The 14,040-nt window shown below is 51.5% G+C and overlaps 1 protein-coding gene across 6 annotated transcripts in view; it reads right to left on the minus strand.

Annotated features, from left to right (window-relative positions):
- AUH (AU RNA binding methylglutaconyl-CoA hydratase) overlaps positions 1–14,040 on the minus strand; it is a 358,634-nt gene that overhangs the window by 47,201 nt on the left and 297,393 nt on the right. The gene's annotated exons all lie outside the window — the stretch shown is intronic.

The following is a 14,040-nucleotide window of genomic DNA, read 5'->3' on the forward strand; positions in this document are numbered from 1 at the left end:
GTGGGCAGTCCTCCCAGCCGCCCTCTGCACCTTTCTGGGAGAACACGGCTTCCCCGGGGGGATCTCGGCAGCCCAGTCCCCAGACAAGCGCGTCAGCGAGCTCCCGCCCAAGGCGAGAAGGCACCGGCTGCTCCCGGGGTGGGCCCCCCACAGGACAGAAGGGAGAGGAGGCAGTAAGGGTAGGGAGAGGGGAGGGTGCACAGGAGGCAGGAGAGGCCTGAGCCAGAACTGACCATGGACGTGGCCTGAGGGAGAGGGAAGCGGGGCCACAGCCCCTCTGACGGCAGGGCCATGAGGGGGGAGCACGTGTGAACCTGGAGGCCGCCGGCTGCCCCAGCTCCCGTCTGCGCACATGTCCCGGCTCCTGTCCCAGCAGCTCCCTGAGCTCACCAGAGGCACCCTGCCCGGCCCACAGCCCCCACGTTGTTTCTGGGGGTCCGGCATCATCTGACATATTGTGTATCACCTTGCTTATCTGCTTATTGGTCCTCTGGCCCGAGCACGGGCTCCACGGGGGAGCAGACCCGTCAGTTCCCGTGCACCCTGCCACGTCCCTGCCCTGGACCCTGCAGCCTGGGCCCCCCCTGGGCCCCCCCCCCCGCCACACAGTGGCTGGCAGACGGACTCGGGCGTGGAGCGCGCAGCGGGCATCCGTGGGCGCGTCTGCTGGCCGTCAACCCTGATGTCTCTGAGGTCCTGCCCTCGGCGCGAAACCTGGCCCCGGAAGGGAGCGGGGGGCCATCTGCTGCGGCCCGCCTGCTCGGTCCAGGGGCCGGGTGCCGCAGGAGTCAGAGAAGAGACTTCTCCTGACGGCCCGGGCCGGCTATCCTGGAAGGTGGGAGGCTCTGGGCTGTGGGCTCGAATCTGCCTGGATCTCTGCACCCTCGCGGCCCAGTGTGACCGTCCTGTGGCTGGCAGGTCACGCTGAGCAGACCTGCTTTACGCAACCCGTTTTGTGGTATGCTGTCCTGCCCGGTATCTGGGACATCTGCCGGAAATCAGGCCCGGCTGTGGGATTCCGCAGCCGCCGCAGCTGGCGTCCTGCCGCCGTTGACTGAAGCCACGGTGGCCTGCACCTCAGGGCAGGCCCGGGAGAGGCAGCGCCGCGCGGGCCATCAATCAAGCCTGGCGTCTCCATCCGAGGTGAATCTCACGCTATAAAAATAAAATCGAAATCCCCTGGTTCCGAAATACCCCGGGGGGGAGGTGACCAGGAGGCCCGCGTGTGGTGGGCGAGGGGGAGGCTGCGGCATCTGGGCTTCCTAATTTTAGGGTCTCGGGCCGACGTGCCACGTGCGGGCAGAGACGGGTCTGTCTGTCCGGCCTGCCAACGGTCGCCCTGGCCACCAGCTTCCTCCCGGCAGCAGGACAGAAATACCGACTTCCCTGGGTCCCAGCGGGCTTTCCCACACCCGCGGGACCAGTTCCTACCTTTCCCTGAAGGGGCAGTTTCAGGTTTCGGTTCGGCCCGCACCCGGCTCACACTCCCAGCTGGGGCGTGCACGCCCCGAACACGGTTCCTTTTCCAAGTTCTCCGTGCACGTGAGACACACCCTCACTAATGTCTCTGGGGACCAGATATCCACCGGTACTCTCTTGGACGAGCAGCATCTCCTCCCAACGCCTTCTGTTCCAGGAGCTTCCTAGGACCCTCCCGTCTGCGTCTGGCGCACCGGCTGCCAGGATGCGGTTGTGGGCGGCGGGGCGCTGCAGAGGGAGCAGTGCGGGACCGCGGGGTCTTCTGGAGGAGAGCCACAGAGCCGAGCACGCCCTGAGCCCGGTGGGAGGCCACCAGAGGGAGGAAGGGGGCCTCAGGGGTCCTGGGGCGAAGACAGAGGGGGGCTGGCAGCTGGTGCAGGGCACCAGACCGGCCAGGAAAGAGCCCCAGGATGAAGCAAGGAACGCACGGGCTTAAGATGGACGGAGGGCAGTGGACGACAGTGACCATTCCCCAAATAGGAAGTTTCCAAGGAGGAAGGAGGTGTGATTGGTGGTGATAAGGGCGAACATGACTTGGGGACCCCGGTTTTTAGGTGGTGGGGGGAATGCTGGTAGGGGGCACGAGTCAACACCCCAGTTGCACACAAGCTCTCCAAGGAAGTGACCACGGGGAGGTATGCGACCGAGGGGACAGGCTCTGCTCACATGCGTATCTGAGGAAACAAGAAAGCGCTACTCACAAGAAAAAATCCATAAGATGCGGCAGGAAGTAAGAACCCACCATCAGGAAGCCAGAAGCAATAGTGATTCCCGCCGGCTAGAAAGAAAAAGGAATCCACGTTGGCAAAGACCAATCTACGTGGGCAGGTGATACCCTGTCAAACCAGCGGAGGAGAGTGGGGTCTGAACAGGGAGCCCCACGCAGCAGGACGCAAGGACAGTAGGTGAGGCCTGAGCACGGCCCCTCCGAGGACAGATTCCCAGCCCAGGCCCGAGGTCACCGGGTCAGAGCAGAAGGACGCACGACCAGGTGGGCGGTGCCCGTCCCTGAGCAGACGTCACCCCCACTGCCACAGACCCAGCTCCCGGAGCCGGAACTCTCCCTGGGAACCAGCAGGACTTGTCCCATCAGGCAGCTGGAAAGGGACGACCAGCTGACCAACGGCGCACGGCTAAGGGACGTGAACTTCAGGAAAAAGGCACCAATGTAGCACACAAACAAACAAGAAAACACCCAAGAACAGAATTAGCAGAGCAAAAAGTAAACCAGGTTAACATTAGCCTCATCCATACCCTTGGGGGTACAGAGGACAACTCCCACATGGGACAGTCAGGGGGATGTGTCACTGCTCAGTGAGGCTGGGCCCTTGGGCACAGTCCGATCCTGGGCGGGTGTCAGGGGAGCAGCCGGCAGCAGGCACCTCGGTCAACCCACAGGACGCCACAGCACTCCTCTTATTCACACCCCCCTGTTATTGTCCTGTTCTTCCAAACCCCACTAACAGAACAACACCCTGAACAGGAGTCCTGCTGTCCCTGCTACCCTTTTCCTCAGCCCCTCCCATCCACCACCCCACCAGGATGACCTTGACCTCGAAGTTAGCCCAGCACTGGGCACAAGGACTCACCCCTTCGTGCTGAATCGCCCCCGTGCCTGGCTTCCAGACCCCAAACCTGGGATCCCCCCCACCGGCCCAGTGCTGAGTGCCCTCCTGGGCCCATGTTTGTGCCAACTCCAAGTCCTGACCTGCCCCAGTGCACTTGGCCTGCCCCATCCTCCCTCCCGGTGTCATCCTCAGATTCATGGCCTCTAAATCTGACCTCCAGCCCAGTCTCCGAACCTCAAACTCCACATCCCCAGTTGGATGTCAAATGGGTGATACAAACATACCCAAACCTGATCTCCATTATACTCACGACCCAGTCTTCCCCACATGGCACGGCCCCCACTTGCTCAGGCTGAAAACGTTGGGCCCCTCCCCTCCTTTACATGCCAATACCACAATCCGGGCCACCATGACCTCTCTCCTGGGCTGTCACAGCAGACGGCGGGTTCTCCTTCACCTGCCCAGCACAAAGAGACCCTAAGGAGCCTTAGAGCTGAGGTCCTCCCCACAGCCTGGGGACCCAACATGGTGCCAGCATACCCTGCTTCACGCCCTGCCTTCCCATGTGGAATGCCCTCCGCACTGCTGTTGGAACCCATTCTCATCAAGGAGGTAGAAAAAAGCGTGAAAAGTCAGTATTAGAAAATAAAAAAAATACAGGGCAAATTAATACAGTTAAACATAGTCATCATTTGAAGGCAACATGAAGACAAAAGGGTTGTATACCTAGAAAATCCAAGATAAACCTTGACAAATCATCAAACTCTCTGAGTTCAATAAATTCGCCAGGTGAAAGATGCACAAATAAAAATCAAGCTTTTCTCTACCACAGCGACAGCCAATTAGAAACTGTAATGTGGACAATAGTAATAAAAACATAGAATACCAACAACTGTGCAAAACATAGAAAGCAAACAAACAAAAAACACACACCATGAAACTTAAAGGCAAAAAGAATCCTTGAATATTTGGAGACACACAACATATACTTTAACAAAGAATCAAGATCGTAAAGATACCAGTTCTCCTGAACGGAATCTATAAATTCAGCAGAAGTCTAATCAAAATCCCACAGGATTTCCTCCCAATATTTTATTAGGAAAAGATTCAGGCTAAGAAGAGTTGTAAGACGCTTACAGTGAACACCCATATACACACCACCTAGACTCTAGTACTAACATTTTATCATATTCACTTTATCACAAGCTGTCTCTCCATTCCTCTGGGCACACATCGACCCATCTTTTTAGATGCATATCAAAGTTCCAGGCATCATTACATCTCACCCCAAACACTACCCATACTTGTAAGGATAATTTATACACAATTAAATGCACAAATCTTTTTTTTAAGTATTTGTTTTATTTTTCAACGTTTATTTTATTTTTGGGACAGAGAGAGACAGAGCATGAACGGGGGAGGGGCAGAGAGAGAGGGAGACACAGAATCGGAAATAGGCTCCAGGCTCCGAGCCATCAGCCCAGAGCCCGACGCGGGGCTCGAACTCCCGGACCGCGAGATCGTGACCTGGCTGAAGTCGGACGCTTAACCGACTGCGCCACCCAGGCGCCCCTAAATGCACAAATCTTAAGTGGATATTTCCTAAGTTTCGAGTGTGTTAAGACAAATTGCTATCAAGTACGAAACATTAATATCACCCTGGAAGTTCCTCCCACACATCTGCCAACAGATCGCCTCTCCCACTTCGAGGCAAACTCGTGACATTTTCCACCATGGGTCAGTTTTGACTCTTGCAGAAATTTATATGCATGGACTCCTGCAGTATGTGCTCTTTTGTGTCTAATGTCTTTTGCTCCGTGTAATTGTTTTGAGATTCAGCCAACTGGTTGTATATATATCTATCCATAGTTCAAGCCTTCTCTATTTCTGCCTGACGTTACACTGTGCAAATGAACCACGGTGTTGGCTATCCATTCAGTGATTGATGAGTACCTGGGCAAATCTCAACCAGCTTTTAAGTGGGATTTGGCAGGTTCATTCTAAAATACACATGGGAGGGGCAAGTTCGACAATGAGCAAGCAAAAATCTCTGGAAGAAGGGGGAATTTGCCCAACTGAATATGAAAGCAACTTCCACAGCTAAAATACTGAGAAGAGTGGATTTGGGCACCAAAAATACAAACACATCAACAGAACAGAATTTAAAAATCCAGAAACAGGCTGATGTATATAAGAGAAATGTGTTTAAATAAAAGTGGGCGTCTTATCAGCCATGGATTAGATACAAATTTGAAAAAAAAGAAAAGCATAAAGAGAACACGGAAGGGACTTTCCCAAGGAAAGTGTAAACCCAAAAGCCATAAATGGAAAAATGAAGCAATTTAACCACAGAAAATGTAAAACCCTCCGCACTACGAAAAACATAAAAATTAAAAAGATAAGATCTACATTGGAGATAAAAAGGATAATATCCTTCAAAAAATTTTTACAACACTTGCAAATTAATAAGAATAAGAAAACTTCTAGAAAACTCAGCAAATGAAGCGGACGGTGTCGATGAAAAGGAAGAATACAAACACAGAAGAAATGCAGCCTTTCCTTAAATGTTTAATCTGACTCATAAATAAAGAATTGCAAGTAAGAGACCATCCACCGACAAAGCTTTTCAAATTGAAAATAAACAGTCCTGGCAAGAATCTGGGGAACTCATCTATTTTGTTTGCAGGAAAATAAATCAGTAAACCCAGCATTATAAATGGGCAGACCCTTTGACCTACAGTTCTATTTCTGGTTTCTAGCCTTGTATACTTACAAAACTTATGGAAGCACAAATATTATAGTATTACAAATTGAAAATATCTAAGTGTTCATGGAGAGGAGGAAGGCTAAATGAAACATAATATATCCATAGCATAGAATATTATTCAACTCCTTAAAACAATAAAGGAGAGGTTGACACACCTGGGTGGCTCAGTCAGTTAAGTGTCTGACTTCAGCTCAGGTCATGATCTCACAGGTCGTGGGTTCGAGCCCAGCATTGGGCTCTGTGCTGACAGCTCTGAGTCTGGAGCCCGCTTTGGATTCTGTGTCTCCCTCTGCCCCTCCCCTGCTCATTCCCTGCCTCTCTCTGTCTCTCAAAAATAAATAAATGTTAAAAAAAAAAAAAGTTTAAAAAAAAAGAGAGCCGTGAACTACTGTGTATTCCTTGCCAAGATGATCCGTGTATTTGCTCGTGTACAGGTTTATCAGTGCAGAGGAAGATATCTTGAAGACCAAGGCTGCATAAACAGGGGTCATTTTCAAGAACCAAATTTTTACCCTTTCCTTTGGTATTGCTTGGCTCTTTTCAGTGAGACTGTACTACTTGTGTGATAGTATGCATGCAGGGTGTGTGTGTGTGTGTGTGTGTGTGTGTGTGTGTGTGTGTTTAAAGGGGAAGATAGGTTGAGGCAGGCTGATATCTGATCAGCGACTCTTGATTCTCACTAATTACAAATTATTTGTAACAGCTGCAGATAAATTCTTGGCTCCTTTCATCGCTTGGAAACTGGATGTGCAGGATGAGAAAGTAATGGTATCGTCTTCCCTATCGTTGTCGCCTCCTGGCTTGCGGTCCCGGAGCCCCCCCGTACACGACAGGCATAGTAGGTATGTCGTATCCGGTGCCCAGCAGGGCCCCACAAAGGGGTACTGTTACCTCCAATGGACAGACGAGACATCTATGGCTTAAGGGTGTTGCACGACTGCCCATAGCCCCTTGGCTACGGAGCAGGGACTGCATCCAGGACTGTCTGGGTCCAAAGTCTCTCTTGGCTCCCTCTCCACACCATCCCTGACTTTGGGAAACACAGGACGGGTGGACGGGTGGACGGGTGACGGGTGGGACTCCTGCAAAGGCACTGGCCTCCCAGTCGGGCACACTAGAGAGGCTCTCACGCCCGCGGCTGGTATCGCGTGTGTCCAACCGGAGCTAAAATCACAGGGGCGTTCGGCTGGCCAGGCTCCCCCTTGGTATTCCATTGTCAAGTTGAGCCTCTCACACCACCTAGACACCACCACTGTCACACGCTCACACGTGCGCACGCACGCCCGGACACCAGCACCGTCACAGACTGAGACACGTATACACACACACCTACGTGTGCACACACACATACGAATACGCATTTTATTCCCAGAATTGCAGCTTCTCTGGGCACCAAAGGCAATTACGTTGAATAACACTGGCTGTGGGCGAAATTGAGAAGAAGCATAACGCGACCTTGTGATTTCTCAGCACTTACATTCCTCGAGTGGAGGATGCCATTTGATCTCCAACATACAGGCGGGTGACGCAGGTATGCGATGGTGGCCCGGCTGAGCTGGACCAGGTGTCCCTCCCGAGCCCCCACCGCCACCCTTTCGTGCGGGGATCTTGCCGGCGCACTACTCTCAATGGATACCAACAACATCCAGAAGGGAGTATTTGGGGGTAAATGAAGCTTTTGGTCCCGGAATACCATCTGTTGTTTCTTGTTATATCTGTAAGTGCTGCTCTAGTATCGCAGAGTTAAAGTAAAAGTGCACAAGACATAATGTCATCCAACTCTTCCCATGAAGTAGCCCCCTGTGTCTCCAGCCTTAAATGCAGAAACACACACTCACCCATCCCCCAAACCAGCTGTTGGTAATCTTTCCCAGACATCTCACGTTCTAGATTCTAGAAACTATTCTAGAACCTATTTAATCCACAGTCGTCCTCTATCAGCGGGGAACACATCCCAACTGGACCCATTCGTTCCTCCCCGAGTTGACAACTTCTATGGTTGTCTGGGAGCTCAGGCTCACGGAGAAGTTCCTTGGGTTCCTATCCAGACGCCGTGGATGCCAAAATATCACCCGAGATGAACAGATGGAGAAAACACTATCGGCAGAACTTCCCTTAGGAAGAGCAGAGGACACTTGTTAGGAAGGACTGTGGGAGGCGTGTTAGAGCATAAAGGGATGGACAGGGACAACGTGGAACCTGCAGCCGCACGCACGTCCGAAGCCGAGCAGAACTGCTCTGGATACGGCAGGAGGGGGAACCGGGGCCAGCAGAGGGTCCCTTCCTCTGCCTTCCCCCGTGGAGCGAAGCCCGCCTCTAAACGTGTGGTAGGCAACTGGCCAAAGACCTTCTCCGTGGACCAACACGTACGTGGTCCAGGCCACAGCCCAGACTTGTTTTGCCAATATGTGTACACACCAGCCCCTGCAGCTGTACTGTCCCTCCTAAAAGGATGAGCCCACCCACTTTTCCTTAAGTAGGTCTTTCTGTAAACATCTACACAGGCGCCCTGGTCTAATCTGGCCATCTGACAGTCCTTCCCAAACGGGTTACGTGTCCCTACAGCTTCTGGGACTGGCAACACCTTTTCCTGGGCAGTGATTCACGCCCTCGGTCTGGGCCAATGACTTCCCTTCTCTGTTTTTTCACAGTGGATCCACGGACCCACGATTTCTGCCTGAATGTGCAGAAAACAATGATCTCATCCGCTCATTGCCCTGGCTGGCCCGACCTGCCCTCACGAGTCCAAAGTCCAGCTGTGTTTCTTCTTCAGATACAGTGTGATTTAGAGGACAATCTATTTTTATTTGCCTTAGGGCAGAAGACAATGAGAACGAACAATTTAAGTTTTGTGTGACTTTGGTGAGAGAGATTCATTTTTATGAAACCATATTGGGCATACAGACACAGAAGCCAAGAAAAGAAGCAGGGTTGTAACCTATAATTTGGGTTTGCCCCGGACACGTGCTTCCTTATTTCATGTACCTTGTTAGCCCATTATCAACCTCTTAGCATTTCCTTGTGCTTGGGAAAAAGTATTTTTCTCTACGTTCATTTTTCTTTGAGGATTCCTTATTTCTTAACATCCTTCTTGATACAGAATCAAATTTCTTCTCAACATAACCAATTATTCTCTGATTTACTATTACATAAGCACATTGGCTACCACCAAATTAGACTCATTTCTGAACAAATAAGACTCTTTTCCAAACTAGAGTGCTCTGGACACACACACACACACACACACACACACACACACGCCCCTCCGAACATCTCTAGCAGACGCTTAGCTTCATACATACTGCACCACGGTGCTATTTGGGATGGGCATGCAGATGCCCACCAAGCCCATTCACGAACCCAGATAAAAATATTTTCTCAGGTCCCAAAGCAGAAGCCACGCCTTATGAATAGGGCACACTTACTAAAAAATGGAGAGAATTCTCTTAAGTTGAGGTTGGCTGTAGAAATCCAAAGTACGTGATAAATGCCGTCACAGGGTCCTTCTCATGGCACAGCCTCTATTAATGCATCTTAACCCATTGCTAGGGGTTTACTAAGCCCTCCGGGACACCTCTAATTCATTATGAAAGGGTGATACCTATCACAGGCTGGGTGCCCCAAGAAACAGAACTGCGATCAGAATAAATGACGGCTGGCATGTTAAGCCACTAAGTTTGGAATGTTTCTTATGCAGCAACTCACTGGAATAGGTCCTTGTGTAAGGCCCAGGACGTGTCTCTTAGCTGTCTGTCTTCCTATTACAGTAGGCTATTATTTTGCAGTTTCATTCTGTTCTTTCCATGGGCCATCAGACTTTATATGACCACAGTACATAGGAAAAGATGATCGATTTCATATAGCCAAGAGGCTCCAAATTTTTTTTAAATGTTTATTTATTTTTGAGAGAGAGAGACACACACACAGTGTGATTTGGGGGAGGGGCAGGGAGAGGGAGACACAGAACCCGAAGCAGCCTCCAGGCTCCAAGCTGTCAGCACAGAGACCGACGTGGGGCTCGAACTCATGAACTGCAAGGTCATGACCTGAGCTGAAGTCGGACGCTTCACCGACTGAGCCACCCAGGCACCCCAAACCCTACACTTAAATAGCGAGTGTGGTCGGACGAGGCCCACCTGGCCACGTTCCTACCTTCACATCAACTGATTAGGTAGCTCAACAAAATTCCTTTGCTGTGAAACTTAACATCACCATGGGGGCAACCCTGGAGGCTGAGGTCATGAGAGCCACCTTGCAGCTCTGTCTGTCGCAGTGCAACTTCTGGCCCCGAGGTGACCCTTCTCTCATTGGAAAAACACATTCGCACCCCTCTTAGGGTCCCCAGTAGTTTCAGCCCATGAACATGCCAGCCAAAGTCCAAGTTTCATAGAAATCCATCCCTCAAGAGCCCAAAAGTCGTCACCGTCATCATCTAAGTCGGGTGTGGGTGCAGCTTTCAAGTACAGACCCTGGGGCAGACCCCGTGTCGCCTGGGGACCCGTCGAGCCAGAGACCAGGTGGCTGCCCCCATACTCCCAACATACATCCAACACATCTCGGTCCAGAATAAGGGGGCAACAGAAGGTGCAGGGAGCCACGCGTGCAAAGCAGCTCTCAAACCCGGCAGGGCAGCGAAACCTCCTTAGCTGTACATCCAGTTTCCAGGTTGCAAGTTCCGCTTTCTGCCACCCTCAGGACACCATGTCTCCAAGCTCTCCACAGCCATGGGACAAGCACGTGCCTCCCTCCAGCTTCCGCTAATAATGTGTCCGGAGTGACTCTGGCTTTATAATGCTCCTCCGCCTTGACCGGCAGAGTCTTTGACATCCTGTTTCAGCCGACCAACCAAACTGTCAGATCCCCCTGAACCCAGCAGGCTGAGACACGGTGCCCAGGACCTCTTCCTAGAGAGCCTGTGTCAACACATGTGGGCTGCTCCAACCTGGGGGCCCTGGGTGTTCCTCCCACCTGATGCCACGCCTGTTCCTACACACATTCCCCGGTTTCTATCAGTATAGAGAAGGCACCCCTCTCTGCGTGGGTCACAGCGTGCACCCCACCCTGGAGCACCTGCTGAGGAGTCTTGTTGCAGGTCGAGAAGGAAAGTGGGGGGGGGGTGGGACCCGAGGACACTCAGCAGTGCCCCAGAGCCACTATCTCGGGGAGACCATTACCAGTTTTCAGGCAAAGGGGAGCTAACCCCAGACAGGGGTCCCCAAGGCCACCTCTCATTCAACTCACAGAAATCAGCATACAGTTGTACTCACTGCTATGACTTAGTACCTCAAAGGGACAGGAAGCAAAATCAACAAAGGGAAAAGGTGGGCGGGGCAAAGTCTGGAGGAAACCAGACACAGGCATCCCAGACTCCCCTCCCAGGGAGGTCGCGCAGGATGCGCTTAATTCCTCTGCCAACCAGCTGCACTGATGTGTACAAGGGTGTCTGCTGGGGAAGCAGAGACTCGCTGCCCAGGATTTTACTGGGGCTGGTCACACGACCGCCTTCTACCTAGCGCATCCCAAAGTTTCAGTCCCAGAAGTAAAACAGGTCTCTCCCTAAATAACATCGTTTGCTCAGGCAGGTTGGGCACATGGAGACACTTTTGTCTTCAGGGAACGGGGGAACCTTTCCAATGTCCAAATTCCCAGAAGTCAACTAAGGCTCAATCTTGCAAACAGGCCTTTCTACGGCAACTCTTTCCTACACAACTCTGGAAGAAAACATGGCGGCATCTAGAGGCTCAAGTCCCAAGGTGGACAAACCTATTGATAATTATCTGAGCCTATAATCTACTCTACGTGGAAAGAGATACTTTAACGCAGGATGATGATGTCTTGAAACTTCTGTGGAAGTATTTGTCGTGTAAATTAAGACGAGATTTTTCTCTATGTTGTCTGGAACTTTACAACAGTGGTTCATTGTCTTAGAAAAGCACATTCCTGGTGACAAACCACTTACAGTATCTGAGTCACAAAAACAACACCTATATCACGAGTCTGCATTTGTGCTGGGGCTTTCAAAGGGATGCCCTGTGCGTGCGCGTGCGTGTGTGTGCGTGCATGTGCGTGTGTTGATTATTTCAAAATGTCAAACACAGAGACAAAAGTTTTCAGCTGAATATTGACTTCCTTCTCTCACACCCAATCTTGTCTAAGTAGCTATGAATAGTCCGTTATGTCCCTGACCTCCCTGTCTCCTAGCACAGCGGGGTCATCTCTTCTGTGACAGCACCTGCTGTTAGGGACTGAATTTGTTCACACGCCATCTCAATTATGTTTCTTTTTTTTTTTTTTTTTTTTTTTTATTAGTGTGCATGTATTTATTTTGAGGGAGAGGGAGAGCAGGGCAGGGGTGGAGGGAATCCCAAGTAGGCTCCGTGCGGTCAGCGCAGAGTCAGACATGGGGCTCAAACTCATGCATGGTGAGATGGTGACCTGAGCTGCAATCAAGAGTCAGATGCTTAACCAACTGAGTCACCCAGGCGCCCCAATTTTCTGTCCCTAGTATAACAAACAACCCTAAAAAATAGTACCTTAAAACAACAAAATTCTTTGTCATCGCTTGAAATTCCGCAAGCTCACTGGAGTGGATGGAGTTAGGTTTTCTGACCTTTTCAGTGTTGAGCACAGACAGCCGAAGGCCTGACTGGTATGGGACATCCACGATGGTGCCTATGGCAATTACCAGCTGTGTCTGCTGGTAGCTTAGCTGTGCTGTGGGCTGGACAGTCTGGCTGCCCTCTGCTTGGCCTCCCCATGGTGCCCGGGCATCTCCTGGTACTAGGGTTGGGCTCAAAGACACCGTGTCCCGCGTGTGAAATGGCTCAGCCTTAGAAGTCACACAGCACCCCATCCCCTGCACCCTGTGGCTCACAGAGGTCACAGACTCAGCCCACATTCCAGGGGAAGGAAATGGGTTCCACTTCTCAAAGATGGGGCGGCACAGGGGCACCTGGGGGGCCTCAGTCAGTTGAGCTTCTGACTTCAGCTCAGGTCCTGATCTCGGTTGGTGGGTTCAAGCCCCACGCTGGGCTCTGTGCTGACAGCTTGGAGCCTGGAGCCTGCTTCAGATTCTGTGTGTGTGTCTCTCTCTCTCTGCCCCTCTCCTGCTTGCACTTTCTCTCTCTCTCTCTCTTTCAAAAATAAACATTAAAAAACTTAAAAAAAAAAAGAAAGATGGCACAGCAAAGAATTACAGCCATCCTTAACCCACAACAATCCCAACAGATAAACTGAAGAATAAAGCCACCTAATAAAAATGGAACCAACAAAACACAAACCATTTTCCACGACGCAGGCTGGCTCTGTGCGGCTCTAACACCCAGCCATGTGTATGAGAAGGGCCCGGCCCGTCTCAAAACTGGAGGCCGCGGACAGCCACACCTCATGACACCTGCGGGTGCCGTGCTGGTCTCCTGAGTGTCAGAGTTTCTTGTATTTATTTTGAGACAGAGAGTGTGGAGGGGCAGAGAGAGAGAGGGAGAGAGAGAACCCGAAGCAGGCTTCACGCTATCAGCGCAGAGCCCGATGCAGGGCTCGAACCCACAAACCCTGAGGTCATGACCCGAGCCAAAATCAAGAGTCAGATGCTTAACCGACTGAGCCACCCAGGTACCCCTGTCAGAGTTTCTTGACAGAAGTATCCACAACAGAGTCCCAAACATGAGCAGGCATTTTGGCTGGAAGAATCCAAGTATGAATGACGAAGGACAGCCCTGAAGCTATTTCAAGGGCAAGCTGGAAATCGTAAAATATTTGGGGAGACACGGACACCCTGTATCCACCTTGCACAGTAGCCGAGAAATGGCATCACAAGCAGCAATAGAATAATTTAAGATGAAATGAAACATTACAGGATCTGTTGCGTCCGGTGCAACCAAGAATCACGTGCAGCGGGTGGGAGATGAGGACTCCTACCCCGAGGGAACAGGACGAGTCAGCAGGGAGGCCCGAGCAGGGAGCCAGCCACCCCTTCGGGCACGGCGACACATCATCCCGCGAACGCTAAGGCCTTGCCATCCACCCCGTCTCTGGAGACCACTCCTGCCAGCCAGACGTCACATGCTTGTCAGGGCCACGGCATATTTCTGTGTGTTTATTTATTTAGGAAGAATTTAAGGTGTTCCACTCCGTGGCAGAATCTCAGTCAGGTTTCCCGTTTATTCTGTAAGAAATTATTTACAAGACGAGGCAGGTGCCCAGCATTTCATCGCTCACCTTAGTTTC

This window comes from Puma concolor, chromosome D4, assembly GCF_028749965.1.
Source record: "Puma concolor isolate L17-30 chromosome D4, mPumCon1.1.hap2, whole genome shotgun sequence".
NCBI lineage: Eukaryota > Metazoa > Chordata > Mammalia > Carnivora > Felidae > Puma > Puma concolor.